At 43.2% G+C, this 16,725-nt stretch overlaps 1 protein-coding gene across 4 annotated transcripts in view; it reads right to left on the reverse strand.

The window, feature by feature from the left end:
- The window catches only part of ENOX2 (ecto-NOX disulfide-thiol exchanger 2), a 300,146-nt gene that overhangs the window by 155,355 nt on the left and 128,066 nt on the right, over positions 1 to 16,725 (reverse strand). The window contains exon 1 of one of the 4 annotated variants that reach the window (XM_043974194.1): positions 11,377 to 11,531. The exons of the other annotated variants lie outside the window; for them this stretch is intronic. The gene's annotated coding sequence lies outside the window, so the exon portion shown is untranslated. Of the gene's footprint in view, positions 1 to 11,376; positions 11,532 to 16,725 lie in introns of those variants that run through there. 4 annotated transcript variants of the gene reach the window in all.

The following is a 16,725-nucleotide window of genomic DNA, read 5'->3' on the forward strand; positions in this document are numbered from 1 at the left end:
TTTTGAGATATTTTATTTTTTCTGTTACATGTAAAGATAGTTCTCAACTTTTGTTTATACAAGCTTTACAATTTCAGATTTTTCTCCCTCCCTCCCCTCCCTCCCCCCCCTCCCCTAGACAGCAGGTAATCTGATATAGGTTATATCTATATATCTCTATACATATACATATAGATATAGATATAGATATATACACACACATATATATATATATATATACACATAATAACATTAATCCTATTTCTGCATTAATCCTGTTACAAGAGAAAGAATCAGAGCAGTGATGCAAAACCTCAAAATAGAAAAAAAAAACAACAGCACCCAAAACAAAAGAAATAATATGGTTCAATCAGCATCTATACTCCACAGTTCTTTTTTTTTTTTCTTGGATTTGGAGATCCTCTTCTATCATGAGGTCCCTGGAACTCTTCTGTGCCATTGCATTGGTGAGAAGAATATAGTCCATCACAGTAGGTCAACACTCAATGTTGATGATACTGTGTACAATGTTCTTCTGGTTCTGCTCATCTCACTCATCATCAGCTCACGTAAGACCTTCCAGGTTTCTCTGAACTCTTCCTGCTCATCATTTCTTACAGCACAATAGTATTCCATTGTATTCATATACCACAACTTGTCCAGACATTCCCCAATTGATGGGCACCCCCTCAACTTCCAATTCCTTGCTACCACGTAAAGAGCAGCTATAAATATTTTTGTACATGTGGGTCCCTTTCCCCCTTCCATGATTTCTTTGGGCAAAAGACCTAAAAGTGGGATTGCTGGGTCAAAGGGTATGCACAGCTTTATCGCCCTTTGGGCATAATTCCAAATTGCTCTCCAGAATGGTTGGATCAGCTCACAGCTCCACCAACAATGCATTAGTGTTCCAATTTTCCCACAGCCTCTCCAACATTTATTATCTTCCTTTTTTGTCATTTTAGCCACTCTGATAGGTGTCAGGTGGTACCTCAGAGTTGTTTTAATTTGCATCTCTCTAATCATTAGAGATTTAGAGCATTTTTTCATATGGGAATAGATAGCTTTGGTTTCTTCATCAGAAAACTGCCTGTTCATATCCTTTGACCATTTCTCAATTGGGGAATGACTTGGATTCTTATAAATTTGATTTAATTCCCTATATATTTTAGAGATGAGGCCTTTATCAGAAGCACTGGCCTCAAAAATTGTTTCCCAACTTTCTGCCTCCCTTCCAATTTTGGATGCATTGCTTCTGTTTGTACAAAAAATTTTTAATTTAATATAATCAAAATCATCCACTTTGCATTTTATAATATACTCTATCTCATGTTTGGTCAAAAACTGTTCTCCTTTCCAAAGATCTGATAGGTACACTATTCCTTTCTCTCCTAATTTACCTATGGTATCACCTCTTATGTCTAAATCATGTATCCATTTTGACCTTATTTTAGTATAAGGTGTAAGATGTTGGTCTAAGCCTAATTTCTGCCATACTATCTTCCAGTTTTCCCAGCAGTTTTTGTCAAATACTGAGTTCCTATCCCAGAAGCTGGAGTCTTTGGGTTTATCAAACACTACATTACTAGTGTCATTTACTACTGCATTTCCTGATCCTAGCCTATTCCATTGATCTACCACTCTATTTTTTAGCCAGTACCAGATAGTTTTGATGACTGCCGCTTTATAGTAAAGCTCCAGGTTTGGTACCGCTAACCCACCTTCCTGTGAATTTTTTTTCATTATTTCCCTGGATATTCTTGATTTTTTGTTTTTCCAGATGAATTTTGTTATTATTTTTTCTAGCTGTATAAAATAATTTTTAGGTAGCCTGATTGGTATGGCACTGAATAAGTAAATTAATTTAGGCAGTATTGTCATTTTTACTATATTAGCTCTGCCTATCCATGAGCAATTGATATCTTTCCAATTATTTAGATCTGATTTGATTTGTGTGAAGAGTGTTTGGTAGTTGTGTTCATAGAGTTCCTGGGTTTGTTGTTTTGTTTTTTTAGTGAGGCAATGGGGTTAAGTGACTTGCCCAGGGTCACACAGCTAGTAAGTGTTAAGTGTCTGAGGCTGGATTTGAACTCAGGTACTCCTGACTCCAGGGCTGGTGCTCTATCCACTGTACCACCTAGCTGCCCCATGGGCCTCAGTTTTTTCATCTTCGAATAAAGAGGTTGTATTTGATGACCAAGAAGGTCCCTTTCCACTTTAAATCCCTTTAGGGAGTGAGTATCAATATCAATGGCAGAGGACGGTTCTAAATCATTATAGAAATATCAGCTGTTTTATATCTTATAAACTAGAGGTTGCAACAAGGGAATTCATTTTTTTAAAAAATGCAGATGCAGGGGCAGCTAGGTAGTACAGTGGATAAAGCACCAGCCCTGGATTCAGGAGGACCTGAGTTCAAATCTGACCTCATAAACTTGACACTTACTAGCTGTGTGACCCTGGGCAAGTCACTTAACCCTCATTGCCCCACAAAAACAAAACACCCAAACAAACAAAAAATGCAGATGCAAAAACAGAAAAGCAAAAAACAAACCCCAAAGTATCAGACACTGTGAATCCTGTGCAAAAGTCAGTTCCATAATTCTGGAGTGCTGAAAATAACATTGGTATTTGGAGTACCGATTCTGTTATTCACTATGGGTATGGCTTTGGACAAGTCACTTCCCTAAATCTGAGACTTTGCTGCCTCTTCAGTAAATTGAGGGGGTTAGACAAGAGTCACCTTCAAGTCACCTTCCATCTCTTGATAACCTATGATTGTATAATTATAAAACTACCTACCCTGGGCAGCTAGGTGGTGCTGTAGTGGAGAAAATGCCAGTACTAGAGTCAGGAAGACTCATCTCCCTGAGTTCAAATCTGGCCTCAGACACTTACTAGCTGTGTGACCCTGGGCAAGTCACTTCACCCTGTTTGCCTGTTTCCTCATCTGTAAAATGAGCTGGAGAAGGAAATGGCAAACCCCTCCAAGATTGCTGCCAAGAAAATCCCAAAAGGGATAACGACGAATTAGACATGACCGAAAACTACTTAACAACAAACTCACTCATATATATATATATGCATGCATACACACACACACATATATATACATAGATAGATAGATCATAATAATAATATTGATGTTAATACAGAGGGCACTAACCAAACCAAATCGTTCCCATTCAGCTCAAAATGACAGATCTAACAACAAAAAACCAAGCATTAATTAAGCACTTACTATACTCCAGGCATTATACTAGGGGTCAAAGGCAAAAATGAAACATGAGGGGCAGCCAGGTGGCGCAGTGGATAGAGCACCAGCCCTGGATTCAGGAGGACCTGAGTTCAAATCCGGCCTCAGACACTTAACACTTACTAGCTGTGTGACCCTGGGCAAGTCACTTAACCCCAATTGCCCCACCAAAAAAAAAAAAAGAAAAGAAAAGAAAGAAAAGAAACATGGCTTCTGCTTTTCAGAAGCTCATATCCCACCGGAATTCTTTTTGGGAGACTCTTCTCCTTATACTGTTTACCTCCACATCTGGAGTATACAACCAGAAATCACGTTCAGTTGGCCTCCCCTATATTAAAAACATGCTCACTTTCCACTCTTTTATCCTGGGCTCTGAGTACTTTAGGATTTGTTGCATATACATTTGAATGTAAACTCATGTGGAAACGTTAAGTCACATTCCAATTTTGCCATAAGCCACAGAACCAGATTCATTTCTGCTCTCTCCAACAGAGTCCAACAAGTGGAACCAGCCAGCTGCCCCCCCCAACCCTCTGCCTCACTCGTCCCCCTCACCCTTTCATCTCCCTCTCCCTCCCCGCCCACAACCAGTCCTATGTATAACTTCTAGCCCCAATAACTGGAAGACCCCCAGCTCCAGACCTCCTATCTTTTGATACTCAGATCAAAATCCACCTCCCCTACAGAGGGTTTGATCTGGGGAGCATGGGTACAATTGAAAGGGGACTGGATCCAAGGTCAGAAGACTGGGGCTCCAGTCTTAGCTCTAAGACCCCCTGGCCTCTAGCCAGCTGCTTCTTACCCTGAGACCCCAGTGAACTTCCAAGAAGAATAAAGTAAACTTACCCATTAATGGACATAAAGGTTGTATTACATACAGTAGGAATACTTGATCATCCATCTTTCTGCTGGTATTCCAAGTATAATGAGAATGAGGAATAGACTAATAAAGGCCTCAATCCTAAATAAAGATTAAGTACTCCAGTTGTACTAACTTAAGACAACCAGATTCCCCGCATCTTGACTATTTGGCTACTAGGATACAGGACTGAAGAAAATTCTCTTTATCCAGAATTTAAAGACACTGAGAATTCTGGGTAATTGAACTTTCTGGCCAACCATTGGTTGATGTTTGTTAAGCAGAGAATCTTCTGGGTGCCAACCTTTGTTGGGTGTAACAAACTTGGAATTAACGAAATGTGCTAGGCTACTTTCAATGTGACTGGATGGGGGAAGGGAAGAAAAGGGCAGATATGTCTTCCCTGATCCCCCTTTCCATTCAGAGAATTACAGATCATTGCCCATAAATTGACTTTGAAAACCACAAATTAACATCATCTATGTTGTATTGTTTTATTGATTTTGTTAAACCAGTGACATTTGTTTTTTGGGTGGGGCAATGAGGGTTAAGTGACTTGCCCAGGGTCACACAGCTAGTAAGTGTCAAGTGTCTGAGGCTGGATTTGAACTTGGGTCCTCCTGATTCCAGGGCCGGTACTTTATCCACTGCTCTACCTAGGTGCCCCCTAACAGTGACATTTTAATCCAGTTAGGCTTCACTCAGGCACCTGGGAGTTCTGCAGACCCTATCAGGATACCTCATTTGACTCTTTTGCTGTAGAGGCTACAGTATTGAACCTGGAATCAATAGACCTGGGTTCAAACCCTGTCTCTGCCAGTTACAAGATGTCTGACCAGAGACAAGAAACTTAACCTCAGTTTCTTTGTCTATAAACACTTCAAAGTGCTATGATGCTGGCTATTATTATCCTAGTCGTATGAACCCTGTGGGATCTTGACCAGGTCGTGGCTCCTGGGTCAACCATGGTTGATTTCACCACATGTAAAATGATTGGCTGAGACTGGGGCTGGAGGAGATCTTCCAGTTGTCGGGGCTAGAAGTTGTACATAGGACTAGTTGTCGGGGGAGGGAGAGGGGGATGAAGGGGTTAGCATAGCCAACACAGAAGTGAGCTTGAGATGTTTAAATCACAGCATCTTCCAATAAAATGGGCCCTCTGAGGCCTGAACAGGAATTCCTTCTCCAACTTCTCCAACAATGACCATCTGGTTCCTCTTCAGGGAGGGCCAATAATGTTCCTGCCTCCCAAAGCAGGCAGCCTGACCCATTCTGAGGGTCAGCTCTCATTGTTACGAAGTTATTTTCCTGACTTGCAGCCAAAATCTAGCTCCCTGCAAACTTCCAACCCTTGGTCTTGGTTCTGTCCTCTGGTGCTAAGGTAGAACAAATCGAATCCTTTCCCTACATGATCCAACTTCAGATACTTGAGGACTTAAACTATTCCCTTTATTTTGTCCCTAGAATATCTATCCCTGGTGCCTTCAGCTGATCCACATATAGCACGCTCTCTAATCTTCTCACTGGTCTGACCACTCTCCTAATACATAGATACTCTCCAGCTCCAGGGCCATCTCCAGTCATCCTGATGTAGATCTTGCCACTGGACCCAGATGGCTCTGGAGGAGAGAGTGAGGTGGGTGACCCTGCACAGCCCTGCCTCACTCAAATCTAATTCAGTGCAAGTCATGACATCCCCTCCCGATGTCATGGTCCTCTTCCAGAATGAAGGACCATCACCACCAACTTTCCAGCTCATCAGTGTCCTTTGTCAAATGTCGTGGCCTCAATGGCCACCACAATGGAGAATGATTCTTCAAATGGAGCCTGACTGTGATGGGCCTATCACTTCTCTTCTTTTGGACAGTGTGGCACAGTGGATAGAGGTGTCAGGTCAGAGATAGCAAGACCTAGGTTAGCGTCCTGCTTCTTACACATCCTAACTCTGTGGCTGTGGGCAAGTCATTTCATACAATCATAGATTTAGAACTGGAAGAGGAAAGGGAATGGACTAAGCATTTGTTTAGCACCTACTATATGCTGGGCAGTACGCTAAGTACTCTACAAATATTTCTCATTTGATCCTTACAACAACTCAAGGAGGTAGATGCCATTATAAACCCCATTTTACAGTTGGAGAAATTGAGGAAGACAGAGACAAAATGACTGCAGTCTGGGGTCCCACAGCTGGTATGACTCTGAGGCCAAATTTGAACTCGTGTCTTCCTGACTCCAGGCCCAGTGGTCCTGGCATCTATGGTCTGGCAGGTCTATGGCATCTAGACTTTAGGGGTCATCTAGTTCTACAATCTCACTTCAAAGATGCAGAAATTGAGGCCCAGAGAGGATAAGTGAATTGCCGAGGATCACATAAGTAATGTCAGTGGCAGAATTTGAACCCACATACTCTGACTTCAGATCTAGCACACTTTCCCCTGTACCAGAAAGTCTAAGTTACAAATGATCTGCATCGGGGGCAGCTAGGTGATGCTGCAGTGGACAAAGTACCAGCCCTGAATTCAGGAGGACCTGAGTTCAAATCCGGCCTTACTAGCTCTGTGACCCTGGACAAGTCACTTAACCCTCATTGCCCTGCTAAAACAAAACAAAACTAATAAAAAACACACACAAAAACGAAATGATCTGCGTCAGCAAAGGAAATTTCTGTACCAAGAGTATCCTACACCCATGAAATTACAATCTAAACACACAGAAAAGCTCTTCTTAGCGTGGTCTAGCATTAAGTATGGCTAATGAGAAAGAATAAAGAGGAGAGTTTGACTTCCAAGCCATCACATGGTAGGATGGGACCCTTATGCCTAAGAATTTGGTGCTAAAAGGTTATACCTTATTCAAAAGGAAGTGGAAAAGTAAAACAGAGGAGATGGGTAGCAACTGATATCATGTAAAAATCCTGGCCCCAGAGAGGGCAGAGAGGCCAATGGGGGCAGAAACAAAATTGTACCATGGGCCACCAGAACAGAAAGAGGAGAGGAGAAGTTTGGGGGAAAGACCACAAGACTGACACAGAAATGTGACATGATAGGGATAAGGACTTCAATGTTTCTGACATCTGATGGAGTGGCTGATAATACCTTGTCTTTCCCAAATAACAATCTCCTTCCTCAAAAGGAGAAGAAACTCACGAGGGAAAATTCTGTTCTGGATAGGATTGTTCTTATTCTCAGTCCTCATGCTTCTTGAACACTTGGGTACACCCAACACTGCTGACCACCTCCTTCCTCCTGGACACTCTCTCTTCTCTGGAATTTTGTGACATGGCATCTTTGACCACTTCCCAGTCTTCTTGACTACATCCACATCCCATCTTCTAACCATGGGGTTCCACTAAGAAAGAAGATTGGGAACTGAATGGAATTATAGAAGAGGTAGGTGTGATCAATCTCTGGTGGCTATTGAATGTGATTAAAAAGGAGTGTACACATTTTTAGCTGTTCATAGCACTTTTACAAAAACTGACCAAATTCTAGGGCATAAAAAACAGAGAAATATGAATATGTCTTGACTGACCACAATGCAATAAAAATTATAATCAATAAAAGGCCTTTGAAGAAAGGATTCAAACTTAGAAACAAATTAATCCTAAAGAAGTGGTGAGTCAAAGAACAAATTGTAGAAACAATAGATCATTTCATTAAAGAAAATGATAGGGGGCAGCTAGGTGTTGCAGTGGATAAAGCACTGGCTTGGATTCAGGAGGAACCGAGTTCAAATCCAGCCTCAGACACTTGACACTTACTAGTTGTGTGACCCTGGGCAAGTCACTTAACCTTCACTGCCCAGCAAAAACCCTCCAAAAACCCAACCAAACAACCAACCAACCAAAAAAACCCAAACAAACAAAAAAACGCTCTAAAAAAAAGAAAATGATAACGAGAAACTATTATTCCCCAAATTTTGGCACTGCAGCCAAAGCATGCCTTTGGGAAAACCTGAAATCTCACATGATAACCCAGAGAAGACCGAGCTCATCAATTCTTATCTTGCTCTTGTTGTTTTTTTTTTTTTTTTTTTTTTTTGATAAGAAGAATGATCTTTGGACTGGAAAGGACAGAACAAAAATGGCTAATAGGAAGCTAACTCACAAAATGAGTAGGATGATGGGAAAAGAGCATCTCGCTGTCAGAAATGGGCTCAAATCACACAGTTCACATGAATTACACCCTTGGCCATTATTGACAAACCTGACAGATGTGATTGGAGACCTATAATCGGTGATGGCTAAAAGACAGCAGAGAGTGAGAGTCATAGAGAAGATGGAGAAGAGCAAGTTTTCTCCTGACTTCCCAAAAAGAGGAGAACAGAGTCTGTAAACCAGCATAATTCTAGGACATTTGATTAAAGTGATGGATAAAGTGTAGAGTGCTCAGAGGACAGCAGACAGGATGGTGAACTGCCCCCCCTCCAGTTCAAGCACTGGAGGTGTTTAAGTTGGAGAAGAAAAAAATATAGAGGCTATTAGAACTCCCTTCAAGGGAAAGGAAAAGGAATAAGTATTTATTTAGCACCTCCTGAATGCCATGCATGGTGCTAATTGCTTTTACAAATACTATCTCATGTGATCCTCACAACAACCCTGAGAGGTAGGTTCTGTGATCATCCCCATTTTGCAGTTTAGGAAATTGAGGCAAACTGAAGTGAAGTGACTTTTTTAGGTCACACAGCTAGTAAGTGTCTGAGGCTGGATTGGAACTCAGGTCTTCCTGACTCCAGGCCCAGTGCTCTAACCACCATACCACCAGATGCTAGGGCAGTGTGGCACAGTTTGAAATGGCCTAGAATCTGGAGTTAGAGGAACTGAGTTTGAATTTTGGCTCTGCCAGCTACTGCCTATATGACTTGGGCAAGTCACTTGACTTTTCTGGGCCTCAGTTTCCTTCTCTGTAAAATCAGAGGGTTGAAATCGATGGTCTCTAACGTCCCTTCCAATTCTCTACCTGTGATGGTATCCTCCTAACTAGGTAACTGAAAGGGTTGTCATGTGGAAGGAACTTTAATTTGGTCTCCAATTTGGTCTACTCCACAGAGTAGAACCACAAATGATAGGGTAGAGGTTTCAAGGAGGCCATGTCAGAGTGAGGGCTGCCTGTCCAGTTGAGGAGGGAGGGGATTTCTGCTCCCTAGAAGTCTTCAAGCAAAGGCTAGATAACCACTTGCCAAAGATGCCCCCTGGAGCATCCTCTTTTCCGAGGTGGGTTGGATTGGCTGGCCTTTGAGGGCCCTTCCAGTTCTGAAATCCTATGAGTTTAGGATGATTGACTTTTGGGGTTCCCATGTTGCTCCCCTGACCCACACTGAGGTGCCAGTTCACCCAGACCCCAATATATTTTTCAAAATAACTTGCCATCAATTAGTAACACTTAAGGCTTCATTCAAGCAGACCAGCATGCTAAGAAGGAAATTATAGCCTCATTGATCCAAACTTCTTCCATCTGTGAGACAACTCAGGGGCAGGAATTTCTCCTCCAAATGTAAATGTGTCTGGCAAGATACTGAAGCCGGTTATTTGTATACACATATGAGGAGGCAACAATGACAATCCAGAGATATTTTAAATTTAATCTTTTATTTATTTATTTATTAGTATTGTTACCAAGCAATACACATTCAGGGAAAAAAAGAAAAAGAAAAACCTAATCAGCGTGCATTATGCAACAATCAGACAAAATGCCCCTAATCCTCTGTCATTCTTTTCCAGTGGCCCCTGGGTACTCATTAAAGGTTAATTTATTGAAATCTCTCGAACACTCATTTCAATCCATTTTAATAAACTAATGAATCTTTGGAACTCTGCCTAATCAGCTTACACTTTTCTTTTTAAGAAAATGGGGTTTTGTAAGCCCATCCTTAACAGGTGTCTTCCCTCTTGGACAACCAATGTGAAAGTCCAACATCCACCCCAGCCCAAAGCCATTGCTGCTGCTAGCCCAATACACTTAGGTGAAGCTCCCCTCTCTAGGACTGGGATCCAGTCGAATAACTATTCCCTCTGAATGGAAATAGTCATTTTATAGTTTAATGGAAGTGACAATTCTTTTAAAGCTTCTAATAACTCCTGGGGCTGCCAAAGGGTCTCTGAGCCTATTGACGAACATGTTTCTGCGGGAGCTAACGCTTAGCACAGTGCTTGGCACATGATAGGTGCTTAATAAATGTTTACTGACTGACTGACTGATTGGCTATGCCCAGACCAGAGCAGTACATTCTGGTATACACTGGGAGGATGAGAAAGACCTGGAGAGAAGCTGAGTTCTGGGCCACTGGCCACATCTACCTAAATGCCCATGCTCCAAATCGGCTTTCATTTCAGGTCTGGAAATCCTTGTCTGGGACTTCCTATCTGGAGGCCAGTGTAGAGGACGAGACTCTGGAGAGTAGGGTTCAAGGTCCAATTCTGTCAATGATTAGCAATAAGACTATGGGCAAGCCATTTCATCTCAGTCTCTTCCTCTGCAAGAGGGGGATAAAATGTGCCCTGCTGGCCAGGCAAATTTGGGGGGGGGGGTAAAGTTGCAAGTGGTAAAGAAATATGTTACTTAAAAAAATCCCATAAGGCAAGGCTCCATGAGTGCAGGGACATGGCATCCACCCATCACCACTAAATTTCACATCCCCTGCCTCTAGCATGCTTAAGCAGAGCCCTCTGCCCATACCAAGGCAGGCAACAGATGTCAGTTGACTTGAAATCCAATAAAGCTTAACTGGATGAGATTCTTATGGTTACAACAACACGGGTCTTTGAAGGCAATATTTACACCTCCTAAAACTCCCAACTCTCCTGGATAAAGTGGCGCTAATCCAATCTTTCATCCTGAATCTTGCTTTCATCTCTTAGGAAATGAATTCCAAAGAACATGCACGATGTAGGCAAGAACCACAGAGGATGAGAAAGACCCCAAAGGAAACAGGAGTTTCCTGACAAGGTCCATGGAAGTGGGGTGTGCATTGAGCCGAACTGCATTCTGGTGCCTATTTCAGGCACATTGGAATCCAGGGGCCAGATGAGAACATGTTCAGGATTGCTCCTCTACCTGATGCACCTCAGAGGTCACAGAGGGTGTAGGAAAGCACATCCGACTGGATGGAAGAAGACCCTGGCTTCAGGCTGGGCTCGAACCCAGTGACCTGAGAGAAAGTGCTTTAACTCCGTAACTTTCATTTCTTCCTCTGTCTAAGGGGAATGATAGAAATGGAAGAGGCAGAATGGGAGGGGAGAAAGAACTGTGGCTCTCAAGTCAGGGGATATGGGTTCAAAACCTACCTTTGATGCATTCTACCCGTGGGACCTCGAATAGGCCAGGCCACTTAGCATCCCTGGGCCTCAGTTGCTTCTATAAAATTAAGGGAGTTGGATGAGATGCTCTCTGAGGTGCTTTCTTGTTCTAGAACTAGATATCCATGAACTTTAACCTCTTCTCAGTCATGAGCCCTGCGTCCTACAGCCCTATCCACAGGCAGCTGTCGTTGTGAAATAGGTGATACAGAGGCCCCATGGGGGAGTGGGCAGTCCTTCCTCAGCCAGTTATGGGCTAGGTGGCTCTGGGCACTAGTTTAACCTCTTGGTGTTCTCAGGAAATTCTCTAAGACCGCTGCATTTGTGCATTTGTGGAGAGAGGTTCCACATGGGGATGCCCTGGAAAATGCTTAACAGTTGGTAAGCTGGGGGTGGGAGAAATATACCCACAGCACACCTTTGAAGTTTTTTTTTTTTTTTTTTGGTGGGGCAGTGAGGGTTAAGTGACTTGCCCAGGGTCACACAGCTAGTAAGTGTCAAGTGTCTGAGGCTGGATTCGAACTCAGGTCCTCCTGAATCCAGGGCCAGTGCTCTATCCACTGGGCCACCCAGCTGCCCCACCTTTGAAGTTTAATCTGCATTCCAAACATTTTCTCCATCACTTTCTAAAGTGTAGACAATCAACAAATCAAGCCTGGGGATTTGTAGAGTTTAGATTTCAGGGATGCAAATGCCCACATTGAGAATTTAACCATCAGTCCCCTGGAGCACTTCCGTGGGTCCATTTCCTGCAGTTCCCCACAGCTAATGAAATCAGAGGTCCAAGTCCCCCCATTCTCTCCCCAAATCCCTAGAGAGAAATGTGGAGCTATCAGATTCTTCTTCATGATAGTGATGCCCCTATGCTGAGTTGCTAGTTACCTAAATTTGGCTAAGATTGAGGCTGCCTCCCCCCCCCCTTAGCTAGCCACTCCTCTCCCTCTGCAGTGTCTATGTAAAACAGCTTCACCATAATGGGATCACATACTCACAGGTAGAAGAAAACGCAGCAAGCCAGTCCTATTCCTCCTTTTTATACAGAAATACAATGAGGCCCAGAAAGGGTGAGTGACTTGCCCAGGGTAACACATGCAGTTAAGCATCTGGGCCTGGAATCCAGGCCCCCGACTTCCAATCCTGTACTTTCTCCCCTGACCACAGTGCGCCCCCTCCTCTGCAGTTGGATATTTAATAAAGGCTTTTCTGAGACTGGATTTCTTTCTCCTGCTCCCCTCCCTAGATACACATGGGAGGCCGGGAGAGAGACAGCAGAGAGACTGCTTATCAAGTCTGACCTTTGGATAATGACTTCGGCTTTCCCCATCTGAGCCTACTGCTGTTCTGCCTTGTGGCCAACAGAATGATTTGGTTCGAAATGACAAGATGTCTCCAGTTTCTTCCCGGCTGGCAAGCAGCACAGCTGCGGTTTTAAAAATGGCTCCTTCTGAATGTCAGGGTCCACACGGGTGCCCACTGAAAATGTGTGCTTTACTCATGGGCTTGCTCTGGGGATTTAGTGAGCAGAAGGGCTGAAACTAGGGTGGAGCGAGTGGAGGGTTTTCCCAGGGGGCCAAACTCGGAGGGTGCTAGCAGTACTTGAGGTCCTTCAGCAGAACAGAAACAACAGCACTTAGCAGCCCATCAAAAAGAATAATTAAATGAGAGAGTTACTAGATGGTAGAGAGCAACTCCACTGACCTGCCCACAAATCTGGACTGTGCCTTTCATAGCCATGGCCTAATGCTAGGTCTCCATGCCAACCACTCCCAAATGAGGGCTTGGATTGGGTTCCATTTGTGGTCCTTGGCCCCTATTCCTACTTTTTTTTTTTTTTTTAGTGAGGCAACTGGGGTTAAGTGACTTGCCCAGAGTCACACAGCTAGTAAGTGTTAAGTGTCTGAGACCGGATTTGAACTCAGGTACTCCTGACTCCAGGGCCGGTGCTCTATCCACTGCGCCATCTAGCTGCCCCCCTATTCCTACTTTTTAATCAATCAATCAATCAGCATTTATTATATGCCAAGTATGTGCCAAGCATATAAAGCAGTGCATAAACTGGCAGCTGTTGTCATTGTAGTACTGGCCCTGCTGCTAACCTGCAGAGTGACTTTGGACAGGTCACTTCCCCTTTCTGGGTCTTAGCTTCCTTCTGCATACAATGAGGTTAGACAAGGTAATCATTAAGGTCCCTTCCAGCACCACTTATAAGGGCACCGTAAGTCTGGGGCTCCTGGAAGTGCACTAAGGCTCTGAGATTCAACCAGGCAGGTTAGCCCATCTTTGGAAGTCTGTGAAGAAGAATTCAATTGGTTTTTTTCCATTCATAGTACTGCTTAATGATTTAATTATTAAGAAGTGATTTGTGAGAGGAAAGACTTAAAATGAAATACTCAGCAGGGAAAACAGGGTGTTCAAAACAAACCAACTTATTTCAAGTAGGCCGAGGCCTTAATTGCAATCCTTCCAAATTGAACACTAATTAAGACCAAAATCGAAACAAGTTAGGATTTAAATCAACACCGCACCCATAGGCAATCAAACGCACTGTAGTTCTGCCAGGACCAAACCAATTCTGCCCTGAAACATCGACAGAATTCAACAAATAATCAGATTTGGCAAAAAGTCATATTGTGATGGAGATGAAAGGATAGAGCAGAATGGACAGGTGACTCACTCAGTTGTTCAGGCAACACAGATAACTTGCAGAGGAACTGGAGAAAGGGGAGGGAGCCAAGTCATCAAGAATGGGAGGTGGGGAAGATCCCATAGAAGCCCATCTCTTACTAGGGCCCCCAAATAGGACAGGCCAGGATCTCTGAAGCTTTCCATTTGCAGGTAGCCCAAAGGGCAAACAGGAAACAATAAACGATGGATGTAAGCAGGCAGTAAGTAGCCTGTTGCTGCCAACGATGACAGGAACATAAGGAGTAATGTAAAAGATCTCAGTGAGGACACCCAATCAGAGGAAAAGCAGCTGGGCTAATTACCTAGTGACCTGAGTTCAAATCTGGACTCAGACACTTGACATTCACTAGCTGTGTGACCCTGGACAAGTCACTTAACCCCCATTTCCTTTCCCCCCCTAATTATATATATATATATATATATATATATATAGAGAGAGAGAGAGAGAGAGAGAGAGAGAGAGAGAGAGAGAGAGAGAGAGAGAGAGATGGAGGGAGGGGCTCAGATTGGGACATTTTGCAAACAGTAATGTCAAGGGTAATGACTGACACTCTTCATTCAATTCAGTAAACAGCCTGGAAAGCAGGCTTGATGTAGTATCAAAAGAACTTGGTTCCAATCCCACCTTAGGCACTAATTAGTGTGACCTTGGGCAAGTCACTTAACTCACTGAGCGTCACATTCCTTATCTGTCAAATGAGGATACTGATAGCTGTAATACCTACCCCACCAGGCTACTGGGAGGCTCAGATGAGATAAAGTACATTCAGGGATTTCAAAGCTTTAAATCGCTATGGAATTTGTTATCAATAATGATCAGGGTCATTAGAAGTGCCTATTATGTGCCAGGCTCCCTGCTGGGTGCTGGGGATAGAACAATGAAAAGTAGCACAGTACCTGCCCTCAGGGAGCTTCAGTCTACTGGGAGGACTATAAGCACACAAATACTTCCAGGACAAGGTGAGCTAGAGTGTGAGGGAGAGATCCAGGCAAAGGGGCTCTAAGGAAATTGGAAGAGGGAGAGAGCACATTCTTCTGGGGATTATCAGAGAAAGGTTCCTGGAGGAGGTGGCCCCTAAACTATACCTTGAATGAAGAGAAATATTTCAAAAGGCATAGATGAGGCAGTAGAACACTGGAAGGGGGTAGTGCATATGCAAAGGCGCAGAGGTAGGGAAGAGCCTGGACATTTCCAAGATTTGGGGGCCCCCATCGTAACAACAACCTTTCTAAGTCAGTTAGCAATAGACATAGATAGGGACTGGATCTGTGTTTTTATCAGCATAGGGAAATCCCAGATACTACCAATGCAAGTTAACACCTTCTCTACAACCTCTAGTATTGCAGAGGTGCCTGGGCCACAGACAGATTCAATGCCTTGCCCAGGGTCACACAACCAGGATGTGCCAGATTCAGAACTTGAGCCTAGGCCTTCCTGGCTTTGTGGCCAGTTCTCTATGCCCCATCCCATTCTATCTCCCGAACAGTACCAATATCACCCACAAACAATCCATTGCAAACGCTTGTAATGGTCTAGTGGTTCCTCCTATTGCTCACTATTTGCTTCTGTAAACTAGATTGGCCTAAAACCCAATTAAAAATGTTTTATTAAACATGATTACATTTCTTCATTTCCCTAATCCTTTCCTTTCTGCAGATTACCTGGGTTTTTATTAATTGATTTTTGGAAGCTTCTGATGTGTTTCCCCACTCTGAGCAAACCACAAACCATAATATATATGTTTTATATATGTATAAAATATATTTATATTATATATGTATAAAATATATTTTATATATATATATAATATATGTTTTATATATGTATACAAAACCACACACACACATTGCATATCTATGGCTCATCGCTTTAGCAGTTGACCAGACACAAAGAGTTAAATAAGCAGTTATGGAGCGAGCTCATTTGTTTACCCATAGCACGAAAGCCCTGCCATTCAAAAGGGAGCCTCTCTCATCCCTTAACCAGTGGCAAAGAGCACAACAGAGCCAGGGAATGACAAGTGTGTCATGACTCGTGGCCCCAAATAATGACTTGGGAAGTCAGGATGTCAACAAAATAGAATCAGCCCCATCAGCAAAATGGAAGGAACCAGGAGCAGGACCCTCAGTTAACTGGGGGAAAGATTAATGAGGGGTGATAATGTTAATGAATAATGGACTTTTTAAGAGTCGAGCCATAATATTAATAATGATAAGATAATATTAGCATCACTGATAGTAATCCATAATAATTATAATGGTGATAGTAGGGGCAGCTGGTGGTACAGTGGATGAAGCACTGGGCCTAGAGTCAGGAAGATCTCAGTTCGAATCCAGCCTTGGACACTTGAAACCCTGGGCAAGTCACTTCATCTCTGTTTGCCTCACCTGTAAAATAGCATCTCAGGGCTGTTGTGAGGATGGTGGGAGATAATGATCTTAAAGTTCTCAGCACATAGTAGGCACTATAGAAATGTTAGCTATTATTATTATTGTCATGGAAAGGTGGTATAACAGAGCATATAGAGAGCTTGCTTTGAAGCCAGTAATACCTGGGTTCAAATCCTGCCCCTGACACCTAGTGGCTCTGTGACCCCTGGGTGAGCTATGGATCCCTTAGCCTCCCAGTGCCTCGGGCAACTCTCTTCAGAC

The sequence above is a fragment of the Dromiciops gliroides genome, chromosome X, assembly GCF_019393635.1.
Source record: "Dromiciops gliroides isolate mDroGli1 chromosome X, mDroGli1.pri, whole genome shotgun sequence".
Lineage (NCBI taxonomy): Eukaryota > Metazoa > Chordata > Mammalia > Microbiotheria > Microbiotheriidae > Dromiciops > Dromiciops gliroides.